General features: G+C 43.7%; 1 protein-coding gene across 5 annotated transcripts in view; it reads right to left on the reverse strand.

Annotated features, from left to right (window-relative positions):
- The window catches only part of KLHL24 (kelch like family member 24), an 80,321-nt gene that overhangs the window by 39,769 nt on the left and 27,136 nt on the right, over nucleotides 1-13,416 (reverse strand). The window contains exon 2 of one of the 5 annotated variants that reach the window (XM_077291090.1): nucleotides 10,094-10,227. The exons of 3 other annotated variants lie outside the window; for them this stretch is intronic. The gene's annotated coding sequence lies outside the window, so the exon portion shown is untranslated. Of the gene's footprint in view, nucleotides 1-10,031; nucleotides 10,228-13,416 lie in introns of all 5 variants that reach the window. One more of the 5 variants, XM_077291087.1, reaches the window with a different exon arrangement.

Genomic DNA, 13,416 nt, shown 5'->3' on the forward strand with positions numbered 1-13,416 from the left:
CAATCCTCCTGGGAACGTTCCAGCCGCCCCTTGGGAACACTAATGGCCCACTCAAGGTTTACATAAATCCCACCCTGTTTCAGTAACTATCGCACTATGAATTTTATACTTATAACTTAGTGCCGCATGTACCAATCATATGTCAGCTTCCATTACTCCACTGCTGATGTCAAAGACTTCAGCCTTTCCCAGCTGCAAAAATAATTCACGTTGGGCAATTTCTCACAGAATATATCATGAGTAATAATGCACTAAATGCCACATGTACCATTCACATGCCAGCTGGTTGTCATAGTTTACAGGAAAGCATCGCTTTTTGCAAGTGTTTTTTTTATACAAATTCGCCAATTTTGTTTATTTTCCAGTTAGGATAATGGATTTCTGAAGTGTAGGGTTACTAAACATGACGGGACTTGGCAAAATCATGTTTACCCTGTCGAGAACGTTGTGGACTTGTCAGTACTTTAGATAGGAAATAATGGTTATAATAACACCTCCAGAAGGACAAGTAAGAACTTGCACCACAGACATTTCTTGGCTTTAGGTCTGTCTACTTCTCAGAATTTTCTGCCAACTTATGTAATAAATAGTTTTACCATTATCATCTAAAGAAATTCAAAACTTAAATTGAAAATGACATAAACCTTGAAAAAAAATGATCTGATTAAAAAAAAAAAAGAAATTAAAAACTGAAAAAAACAAAAGAACTTCAAAGATAAATGCCTTAATACTCAAGACCAGCTGGACCAGCAGGTTATCTTATAGACATAAGGGTCTCCCAACTATACCCCCAACAGATAGGAAAGGAGGATCGGGCATTAGTATTATTATCATGCCATTTATTCCATAGCACTTTATATGTGAAATGGGATAACATAAAAAAAAAAAAAGTAAATAATCTTGAACAAAACGAGGCACCAACAGTTCAGGAGAGAGAACCCTGCCCGCAAGGGCTGACAGTCTACAAGGGATGGCTGAGGATACAGTAGGTGAGGGCAGAGCTGGTCGTCCAGCAGTTGGGTGGAACGAGGGTTATATTTCCATGCACATTCTTTTTCTTCTCGATTTAAGCTGCCACCTGATATTTCTGGCCGATAATCAGCAGTACAAGTGTTCATAAGAGTTCCTTGGCTTCTTTATGCAGGAGCTTAAAGGAAAAGCCAGCTTCACAGAGTAAAATTCTTCTTTATTAATGAATCACGTCAGTAAGGTAGTTAGCTAAAAGCATGTCAAGATAAAGTCCATGATTGGGTGGTGTGAGATCTTTTGGAACACCTGGGGTGGACCCGCAGATCCACGACAATGAACCTCCCAAGGGTGAGCTGACCAGGTAGACCACCCCCATACAGGGACCGTTAGGGGCAGACCCAAGGGAGACTATTGCCGCAGAAGCTGGAACACGGAGAAAGGTAGTACGAGGTACAAAATAGAGAAGCTGGGCGTAGGACGGACAGAGCGGGGTAAGATGAAGTACAGTTTAGTAAGAGCTGAGTACAGGCGAGACCAAAGGAGACCTGGGAAGGGGAAGACACAAAGGAAGCAGGACAGGACAGAGACACCAGACTAACAGAGTACGGAGCAGACACTGGGAAGGCTGGACTGGACGAGGAGACAAGGAAGCCTGGGAAAGGCAGAGAAGCTGAACAGGCTGGACAGAGTAGAGACTCAGAACAGGCAGTGCAAAGACAAAGATTGGACCTGAGTCACAGAAGAACAAATGACAGACAGGCAAGGAGCAGAGGAAGGAATCGCCTTAAATACATAGAGTGCTGAAAGACTTCCGGGTCACGGTCCTCCAGGATCACAGAGAGGAGATACAGAGTGCCTGTAAATCAGAAAGAGGAAGTGCTGGAGTGGGTGGTGCGCACGCGCACCCGACAAGAACCAGGGAGTGGAGAAGAATGAAGGAAAGGACACCCGCCTGCAGGAGGAGCGCGCCGCAGTGGGTAAGTATGAGCGGGGGGAGAGGCGGTGGTCCCGGCAGCAGGCATGGCCGCAGAAGGAGTGGTCCGTCACAGTTAGTCAAACGCATCGACGCATTTCAGGTGTTTCCACCCTTGGTCATGATTGACTGAATGGAGACGGAACAATAATACTAATGATCGCTCAGTCCCCATACAGTTTGCATCAGCTTTCAAAAAAAGCCAAGAATGGGTGCACGTGTGCCACTTTTCTTTTTATTGTCCATCGAAGTGGCAGGAAATAATGGAGAGCTCTGCTCCTGTATCTCTGGTGGTCTCAGAGATCAGCAATTTATCACCGGTTCTGTGTATAGGTGATAACTTGAAGAGAGAAAAATAATCCTGTAAGGGTTCATGCACACTGCAGTGTTTCTGATTGGAATGATCCCACATAAATGGCTATGAGCCGGCATTGTACTGTGCGCCTGCCTTTTTATACAGGGGCACAGAGGATTTTCTTCAGGATAAGTTCACCACTATAAAAGATTTATTGTGCCAGACAGAGGTACAATACAAAGAAGCAGTGTCTATGTCACCGGAAATCCACGGTGTGCTGCCATAACCTATCTGTGCACATAGCTGTGCCATGAATGGACCATTTTGCAGCCTTGTTTCTTCAACACACTTTTCATGAACTCGGCAAAATGCTGTGGTTTTCCACAAAAAAAAAATCAAAATGTTTTTTTTACCAAAATGGCAATATTCACTTTGCTTTGAAAATTGTCTTTATTTATTCTCACATATTGAGCAATAATTCCTCAGCTGCCAAATTCTACTCGTACGCATTATATCTTTCTGAATGACATTTCTATGAAGATTTCCTAAGGACATATTCTTTTGATGTGTAAAAAACAACCTGAGTCGTAGAAATGACTGTCTCCCGAAATCTTTGAAATCCAATTTATTCTATTTACTTCTGTCTAATATTTTATATGAAAAAAAATCTAATTAAACCTCATCTCCTCCCAAAACTGAATATAACTTCACGTTCACAGTGTGCTGTCACTGACAACTGTTTTGAGCACATTTCTTACTGCAGTAGCTGTCACTTGCTAATGTTATTGGCTAGTGCTGAGCGAACGTGCTCACATGAGGTGTTATCTGACCATGCTCAGGTACTAACCGAGTGTTTGAGTCCCCGCGGCTGCATGTCTCGCGACTAACAAACAGGAAATCCCTGCACGCGTTGCTGCTGTCTAACAGCCACGAGACACGAAGTCGGGGGGACTCGAACATATTTTTCGAGCACGCCGAAGACACTCGGTTAGTACCTGAGCATGGTCAGATAACACCTCATGTGAGCACGTTGGCTCATCACTATTATTCATTCACACAGCAAACATTTAGCTTATGTGTATTGATATGAATCAAGGAATATATATATTCAATGCCAAGAATAAAACAAGAGCATTACATTTTCATACTGTAAGGAGGCTAATGGCCTATCGTAATCGATGGGAGGTACTGTATGTGTCACAGAAATGGCTGCGCTCTGTGAGGTAACCCAGAGTATCTTCTTTAGTGCACATAAGCACGAAGAGGTTCGTTTGGTGCACCTGGGACAGTGTTGCGGGTAGCAATGAGAGATGGGTGGGTCTGGCTACCCACATACCTCACCTCTGGGTGTGGTTACAGCCTATTTAATGGAGGCTGTTGTTTGGCACATGGCCTGTGTGTTGGGAGGGAGAAGGCCTCGTGTGTGTGTGTGTTGGGAGGGAGAAGGCTTCGTGTGTGTTTGGCTCCAGACCGAGCCTGAGGACTGGACACTAACTCAGCCTGTGTGCCCACAGGCCTGACGGAGCAGAGCTCGGTTTTGGACATTGTGATTTTGTTTTGCCTGACATAAAGGCTGTTTATTTTCCGGTTGTGTTTCTGGGGTTTATGAAGTAATAAACCCCCATGAACTTTTAAAGGAACAAGCCTCCTGTTTTCCTCCCGTCGCACTCAAGTGAGTAAAACCCCCTACAATACCCATGATAATAGAACGACTACGGGGATAAGTACGGTATGTTTGCCATAATATAGCTGTGTAATGCTGTAATGTTTTGACCGCTCAAAACTTCTGACAGCCCTATGCAAAAATTGGGAAACGCATACTAAATACACCTGGGTTGATGGTAATACAAGTTGGATGACTGAGAAATACAAGTTTTAATCTCCCCAATGTAAGATCTTCTTCATTCACACAATTTTTTTTCCTGTGTTTTTTACAATAATTTTCTGTGTCGTTTTTACGATTCTATATTTTATATATAGCTTTTTTTTTCCCTTGTGTTCAAATCCTAAAATGAAGCTTATGGAAAACTCAAAAAACGCCATACTCAGCGCATGCGTTTTGAAAAAAAATCCACTGACCCAAAACAGAAATGCCACCAAAACACCAAAATTCCCCAAAAATGCCACCGAAGCACCACAATGCAAAAGGCATTACAATTAGGGAGTTTTATATTTCAATATAGACCTTAGGTTGGAAACACATGAAGTTTTTAAGTCAAAGCCAGAAGTTGGTCTAGTAGGAAGCAGAAATAAAAGCCTCCCTTGAATCCACCTATGGTTTTGGGACAAAAAACCTGGCATAAAAACAGCACAAAAGACTACATGCAATTGTAACCCCCCCAAAGTAACATCTGATCGCAGCATTTCTGGTTAAGAAAAAATTAGCCATAAGAAACAAACTGTTCTACAATCTGGATTAAAGGGTATAAGAATAACATGTTTGCTTTCTTGCAAAAAACAGGGCCAAGCCTGTCCAAGGGTTGTGGCTGGTCCTGCAGCTTAGATGCACGCAGGTACATGGAGAAGAGCTGCAATACTACACACAATTTGTTGCCATTCGTGATGCTGTTTTTAGACAAAAAGAAGCTACCGTATATTTTTCTAATTATGGAAAACCTCTTTCAGTATGCTGCAACTAATCGCTGAGGCCCCGATCACACAGCCAGGCAGACATTTCTCCAGCAGTGACATGTAATCCAAGCAGGACGCTCCCATTGGGAAGCCCTCAGTTGTGGCTCATAAAGTCATGCCCCCAACCCCATATGATAGCCGGATTGCCCTAATAGGTAACATAAGAGATAAGGCCTTTAAAGGGACATAATAAAAAAAACTAATGTCATGGGATTTAGGGGATTCAGAAGACTATTACTAATCCCTCATTTCACATTGAATGGAAACTGCCCTGATGACACGTTGGATTGGTGATCATCAGACCTTGAATAGAGTCATCATTTTTCCAGACATAATAGAGCTATATGCCTACTACAAAAAAAAAATGGAGTTTTTATCTCACCAATGCACCGTAGCCAATCATTTTGGGTGGATTGAACTTCTGGTAAAGATTATTATAAAAAAATAAAGACATTTCTCCAAGTCAAAAAAGAAGCTAATTCCACTAGGGAGACTAAAGCTGGCAGTAGGTATCAGATAGATGTCGGCTGGAAAATAGTTTGGGGTGGCCATATCATATTGGTGCAAACTTTTCCGCATAGGGGTGAAAGAGATAAAGGGGCCCATTTCACCAAAGTAGGTGGAATTGTGCATTATGATGCGCTTATTGGACTGCAAAGGGCCCATATATTGTTCTTGCACAGGGGCCCTCTTCTATCTGTGTTCGTCAGTGCCCCATAAGGCTACTTTCACACTAGCGTCGCTTGCTGTACGTCGCAATGCGTCGTTTTGGAGAAAAAAACGCATCCTGCAAGGTTGCCCGCAGGATGCGTTTTTTCTCCATAGACTTGCGTTAGTGACGCATTTCGACGTATGGCCACACGTCGCATCCGTCGTGCGACGGATGCGTCGTGTTTTGGCGGACCGTCGGCACAAAAACGTTACATGTAACTTTTTTTGGGGGGGGTGTCGCGTCCGCCATTTTCAACCGCGCATGTGCGGCCGAAACTACGCCCCCTCCTCTCTGCTCATCACACTGGGCAACATATGCGTTGTAAAACTGCATCCGCTGCCCACGTTGTGCTAATTAGCACACCGTCCGTCGGTACGTCAGGCCGACGGTTTGCAACGGCCCCGTACCGACGGACAAGTGTGAAAGTAGCCTAACATACTTGTTTGACCCTTATACACATTTGATGGTCAATAATCATTTATTCTGGGCTATTCTTGTTGTCAAAGCTACGGGAAACCCCAACCTAACCCCGTGCACACAGCCTTAATTTTGCTTTTACTTGTTAAAGTTTCTTTTAAACTTAAAGGGGCTGTCTGTGATTGGACGCCCCTTATTGATTGCCCCAGTGTTCGGCATAAATATTGGAAAAAAAAACCCCACACATTTACCTAATGATATTTTTTATTTATATAGCGACAACATATTCCGCAGAACTTTACTATAAGGCTACTTTCACACTAGCGTCGGTACGGGCCCGTCGCAGTGCGTCGGGCCATCGTACCGATGCATGCTGTGAAATTTCTGCAAGACGTGGGCAGCGGATGCAGTTTTACAACGCATCCGCTGCCCCATTGTAATGTCCGGGGAGGAGGGGGCGGAGTTCCGGCCGCGCATGCGCGGTCGAAAATGGTGGACGCGACGCACAAAAAAACGTTACATGTAACTTTTTTTGTGCCGACGGTCCTCCAAAACACGACGCATCCGTCGCACAACGGATGCGACCTGTGGCAATCCGTCGCAATGCGTCGCTAATGAAAGTCTATGGAGAAAAAGCGCATCCTGCTGGCAACTTTGCAGGATGTGTTTTTTCTCCAAAACAACGCATTGCGGCGTGCGTCGAACGACGCTAGTGTGAAAGTAGCCTTAAAGGGAACCTGTCACCACGTTTTTGGAAGATGGGATAAAAATAGCGTTAAATAGGGGCAGAGGTGGGCGTTACATTAGTGTGTGTGTTATGCGTTTATTACCCACCTAAGTTGCCGAAATAACTTTGCAAAGTCTCCGTTTTCGCCTGTCAATCAGGCTGGTCAGGTCGCATGGGCGTTGTCTTCCCCCAGATTTGGCGTAGTTTTCCGTTGGTGGCGTAGTGGTGTGCGCATGCCCAAAGTCCGGAATCCTCTGCCAGGGGATTTAAAATAGCGCGGTGTTCGTTATTGCATTGGTGATCGGTGGGCGCGGCCATCTTCCTTTGGCCGCGCGTGCGCAGAAGCGGCGCTCTGCTGGCCGCGGCTTCAGGAAAATGGCCGCCGCGATATCCATCTGCGCACGCGCGGCATCCCGCGGCCATCTTCCTGAAGCCGCGGCCAGCAGAGCGCCGCTTCTGCGCACGCGCGGCCAAAGGAAGATGGCCGCGCCCACCGATCACCAATGCAATAACGAACACCGCGCTATTTTAAATCCCCTGGAAGAGGATTCCGGACTTTGGGCATGCGCACACCACTACGCCACCAACGGAAAACTACGCCAAATCTGGGTGAAGACACCACGCCCATGTGACCTGACCAGCCTGATTGACAGGCGAAAACGGAGACTTTGCAAAGTTATTTCGGCAACTTAGGTGGGTAATAAACGCATAACACACACACTAATGTAACGCCCACCTCTGCCCCTATTTAACGCTATTTTTATCCCATCTTCCAAAAACGTGGTGACAGGTTCCCTTTAAGCAGGGAAATGTACAGACAATACAAACAATGCAACGTAACACATTTCAACAGTAACAGGAGGCGTGAGGGCCCTGCCCGCAAGCTTATAATCTGTAAGGGAATAGGGGGGACACAATAGGCAGAAAGTGCGGTTATGTATGGTCCAGCCATCATTATAATAAAAAAGAGTTTCCATATAAAGCTGCATGATCTGGTCATCAGCCAGGATCTGTCTGAGTGCAGTTACCGTGGGCTATTGGGTGCATGGAGGATGTGGAGACAGATGGAGGCAAGAGCAGATTATGATTAACATTTAGGAGTGAACAGGGGAGAGTTAGGTTGGTGAATTAAGGTGAGTGGCTTGTCTATACAGATGTATTTTTAAAGCATGCTACAAAACATGGAAGCTAGATATTAGATCGTTTGGAGTAGTGCATTCCAGTTGACTGGTGCAGCACTAGAAAGTTCTCGGAGACAGAGGTGCGAGGTTCGGATTATGAAGGAGGTTAGTCTTAGATCAGTTGCAGAACCCAGGGCACGGGAAGGGTGATAGACAGAAATGAGGGATGAGATATAGGGCGGTGAAAAACTGTGGAGAACTTTGTGGGTGAGAGAGATGACTTTGTATTGTATTCTGTAGCGAATGGGTAACCAGTGCAATGACTGGCACAGGGTAGAGGTGTCAGTGAAGCGGCCTGATAGAAATATGACCCTGGATGCTGTACTCAGGATAGATTGGAGAGGAGAGAGTTTGGTTAGAGGGAGACAGATCAGAAGAGAGTTACAGTAGCCCAGACGAGAGTGAATAAGAGTAAGAGCGACAGTAAGCATTTTCGCAGTTTCAAAGGTGAGAAAAGGTCGGATTCTGGAGATGCTTTTAAGGTGTAGGTGACACGAGCGAATGAGTGATTGGATATAGGGAATAAAGAAAAGTTCTGTGTCAAATATGACGCCAAGACAGCAAGCGTGCTGCTTGGGAGTTATGATTGCACCACCCAAGGCAATTGCAAAGTCGGGTATAGGTATTTTAGTAGAGGGAGGAAACACAAGGAGTTCAGTTTTGGAGAGATTCAGTTTTAGTTAGAGACAGGCCATGATGTTAGAGACAGCAGGCAGATGATACATGGTATTTTGTATTAAAGTGGGAGTGATGTCAAGAGTAGAGGTGTAAAGTTGGGTGTCATCAGCATAGAGATGATGCTGGAAACCAAATCTGCTGAAGGTTTGTTCAACAGGAGCAGTATATAAGAAGTGGAGGGGATCTAGGTCTGGGCCTTGAGGAACCCTGAATAGTAAGAAGATTAGAGGAAGAAGAGCCTGCAAAAGAAACAGTGAAGCAGCAGTCAGAGTGATGGGAGGACAACTAGGGGAGAGCAGGAATCTTGACGATGATAGAGCGGAGCTTAGTGAGGAGGAGTTGGTGATCCTCAGTGTCAAATGCAGCAGAGAGATCGAGGAGAAATAGAAGGGAGTTGTGACCATTTAATGTTTCTGTTAGATCATTAGAGACTTAAGTAAGGGCAGTTTCAGTAGTGTGAAATGCAGAAACCAGATTGTAAAGGGACGAGAAGAGAGTTATCTGAGAGACAGTGGATGAGATGGAAGTGGACCAAGCGTATACAGATGAAAGGGAGATTGAAGACCCGTCTGTAGTTAGCAGTGCAGTTCTGATCCAGGGATGGCTTTTTAAGTAAAGAGGTTATGATAGCATGTTTGAATGAGGAGGGAAAGTTACCCAAAGAAAGAGAGCGATTAAATATTTTAGTTAGGTGGGTAGTGACAGCTGGGGAGAGGGACTGAAGGAGATGTGAGGGAATAGGGTCACTGTTGCAGGTTGTAGGGTGAGAAGAAGCAAGGAGACTGGTCAGTTCTTCTATGACAGGCTCGAAGATGGAAAGTGAACTTGAGGTGCAGGACAGAAATGGATCCAGGCTCTGAAGGTAATTGTGCAAAAATGTCTTGATGGATATGATTTATTTTTTGTAGGAAGTGACCAGATTGTCAGCCCTTAGATTAGTGGCAGGGGTCTGTAATTTAGGGCTAAAAGAGTCGTTTTAGATTATTGGCTAGAGATGTGATGAGGGTGGTAAGGTAGACTAGTTTAGCCGGATAACTACTGGAATGCTTGTGATGACTGTCTGATTTCAATGCAATATCCACTACAAAATATGTCACTGTTCCTCCTCTCAGACAACATTGTGAATGCTGCAGACGATCAGGGGCTGATGATTATCTGCAGCGGTCATGTGACAGTTTGTCATGAGACCAGCAGGAGACACAGCACTGCGATTAGATATGGAGCGTCTGTCCGAAAGGTAAGGATATTTTTTTTTTCTTCGTTTATACAGCACAATGGGAAGAGTAATAAGGGATTGTCTAGTAGAAGACAACCCTTTTTATATAATATATAATAAATAATATATAATATACATCAGGAATTATATATTATCTATAAGTAACACAAACCAAACATGTACCAGAGAATACATCCTGCACAGTAATTTATTACAGCACCTTCCCCCTTACCTTAGTTAACACCAAATCCTCTGCCTCTCCCCATTTTCTAAACAATTTCCACATTCACACACCTAGAGCAAACCAGGAACCCTGTGATCTCATCAAGTCTGCATATATTAGTGGTAGAAGTCCTGGCAGAAACACAGCAGTGCTCCTCCAGGCCATGAGCTGCACCTCGGCTTCACGAGCGACAAATCAAGGTGATCTGTAAAAATAAATGGAAACCGGTCACTGACTACATACTGCCCCATGCAGGCAATAGTGACAGGCACGCTGAGTGTTTGCTAGGAATGAATATGCTTCCTATTCCCCCCACCGCTGATTGGCAGATTTATCTCTATGCACAATAGTAAGGAGAAAGCTGTCAATCAGCAGCAGGAGGGCGGGGGGAGCCACAGCTCATGAATACACCAGAGCGCTCGCAACTCACTAAAGTATCATTTATGGTTAAACCTCAGAATATTCATACATACAAGCCCTTTAAGGAAAAGGTGGCAGGATCCGTTTAAGTAGCAAAGTGGAGTAGAACAAACATTTGATACAGTCATAGATAAGAATGTAAAGGTCATAATGTCGGCCATTAAAGGGGCTTTCCCAGTTGTTTTCTTCAGGAGCACCCTCGCTTCTCTGCCTCCCAATTTCCTGTTTGTCAGGGAAGGAAGGGCAGTTGCTACTGAAGACTGAGATTTCACAACAACAGTACGATTGCGCCGCTGATCTGAACTGTGCGCTATCCAATGGTTGCTTTACCGCTGCATCATCGGATGTGTGCAGGGGCACTGACCAGGGATCCGATTGCCTTCTCGGCAAGCACATGCTTCCTGCTTAGGAAACCAGCCACCACTGATAAACTGCAAAGGTGGAAAATAAACTTGGCAATGAGCTGGACACTGCAGAATTCAATGTTCTTGCGTTCTTGAGAACTTAGAGGAGTTTTATAAAGCGGGTGCTGATAATCATGTGCTGCTTCTGGAGCTTCAGTATAAGGCTGTTACATGGCACAGTATCAAATGCCTTTGCAATGTCCAGATAAATCACATCAGCTGCATTCCCAACACATGCTCAGAAGCAGCAGCAGGAATGACATTATACAGCAGTACTACTGAGCAGTATAGCTGTGAATCCAGGATTGGTGTTGATGCAAGCACAGGAAAACTGCAGCACAATGTCTGTCTCCCTACATATGTTCTCACACACACCTTCCTCTTTATAGGCCTCATTATTGGTGCTTTATACGCTTTATTATCAGTGATTTGGCAGACCCCCTGCAAATAAAGTGCATGATGGATCCTTTTCAGAATCAATATGAGTTAAATAGACATCTAAGGAAGGAGAAGTGGCTCATAAGTGGAACAAAAGCAAGTTTGTCTGATAGAAAATATAAGATTTGGAATATATCTTGTTATAATTGATTTATGCAAAGATTATTGAAACAACAGTATTTCTCACATCATTTAAATGCTGCTCTCACCACAAAGTAAATCAGGCTTCTTATGTAACTTCTTGGATCAAAGTCATGAATATTGGGAACAAATAGATCGTTAGTGGTTGTTTTGATCGTTTGTGGTTTCTTTCATGGTTCATGGTCCTTCTCCTAAGGGACCACATATCATTGCTCAGTAACATCCCAGCACTTGAAGCATTTTAAAGGGATTGTCCAGTTAAAAAAATATATACAAAAATGACAAAAAAAAGTATTGGCCGTGACAGGGGAAGGGGCGGAGCTTAGTCATTGACATGAGCCAATCAGCTCCCTTCATACACAACTCTGACAACTTGCTGACATGGGAAAAGTCCTATGTTAAGCACAGTCCAGGAGTGAACCCGGCACCAGAGCAGACATCCAAAGATCGAGGAAAATGGAACTACATTAGCACCTGGCATAAAGTGCTATTGTAAGAATAATTAAGTATATTTTTCTTTAATTAGATAACTCCTTTAAAAGGAAAAAATCACCTTCTAGTAGGTCATATAAAGGTAAGAAAATTACACTGGTGAAGATTACGAACTGGACTGTGGAGTCGGAGCCCATTTTGATGGAGTCGGTGTCATTGAAATTGAGGAGTCAAAGGTTTGGCTTACCGACTCCACATATTTTTAAGCAAAGGACGTGGCAAATTAACCCCTTCATGACCCAGCCTATTTTGACCCTAATGACCTGGCCGTTTTTTGCAATTCTGACCAGTGTCCCTTTATGAGATAATAACTCAGGAACGCTTCAACGGATCCTAGCGGTTCTGAGATTGTTTTTTCGGGACATATTGGGCTTCATGTTAGTGGTAAATTTAGGTCGATAATTTCTGAGTTTATTTGTGAAAAAAACTGAAATTTGGCGAAAATTTTGAAAATTTCGCAATTTTCACATTTTGAATTTTTATCCTGTTAAACCAGAGAGTTATGTGACACAAAATAGTTAATAAATAACATTTCCCACATGTCTACTTTACATCAGCACAATTTTGGAAACAAAATTTTTTTTGCTAGGAAGTTATAAGGGTTAAAATTTGACCAGTGATTTCTCATTTTTACAACAAAATTTACAAAACCATTTTTTTTAGGGACCACCTCACATTTGAAGTCAGTTTGAGGGGTCTATATGGCTGAAAATACCCAAAAGTGACACCATTCTAAAAACTGCACCCCTCAAGGTGCTCAAAACCACATTCAAGAAGTTTATTAACCCTTCAGGTGCTTCACAGCAGCAGAAGCAACATGGAAGGAAAAAATGAACATTTAAATTTTTAGTCACAAAAATGATCTTTTAGAAACAATTTTTTTATTTTCCCAAGGGTAAAAGGAGAAACTGGACCACGAAGGTTGTTGTCCAATTTGTCCTGAGTACGCTGATACCTCATATGTGGGGGTAAACCACTGTTTGGGCTCACGGCAGGGATCGGAAGGGAAGGAGCGCCATTTGACTTTTTGAAGGAAAAATTGGCTCCAATCTTTAGCGGACACCATGTCGCGTTTGGAGAGCCCCCGTGTGCCTAAACATTGGAGCTCCCCCACAAGTGACCCCATTTTGGAAACTAGACCCCACAAGGAACTTATCTAGAGGCATAGTGAGCACTTTAAACCCCCAGGTGCTTCACAAATTGATCTGTAAAAATGAAAAAGTACTTTTTTTTCACAAAAAAATTATTTTAGCCTCAATTTTTTCATTTTCACATGGGCAACAGGATAAAATGGATCCTAAAATTTGTTGGGCAATTTCTCCTGAGTACACCTATACCTCACATGTGGGGGTAAACCACTGTTTGGGCACATGGTAAGGCTCGGAAGGGAAGGAGCGCCATTTGAATTTTTGAATGAAAAATTATCTCCATCGTTAGCGGACACCATGTCGCGTTTGGAGAGCCCCTGTGTGTCTAAATATTGGAGCTCCCCTACAAGT

This window comes from Ranitomeya variabilis, chromosome 2, assembly GCF_051348905.1.
Source record: "Ranitomeya variabilis isolate aRanVar5 chromosome 2, aRanVar5.hap1, whole genome shotgun sequence".
In the NCBI taxonomy this organism is placed as follows: domain Eukaryota; kingdom Metazoa; phylum Chordata; class Amphibia; order Anura; family Dendrobatidae; genus Ranitomeya; species Ranitomeya variabilis.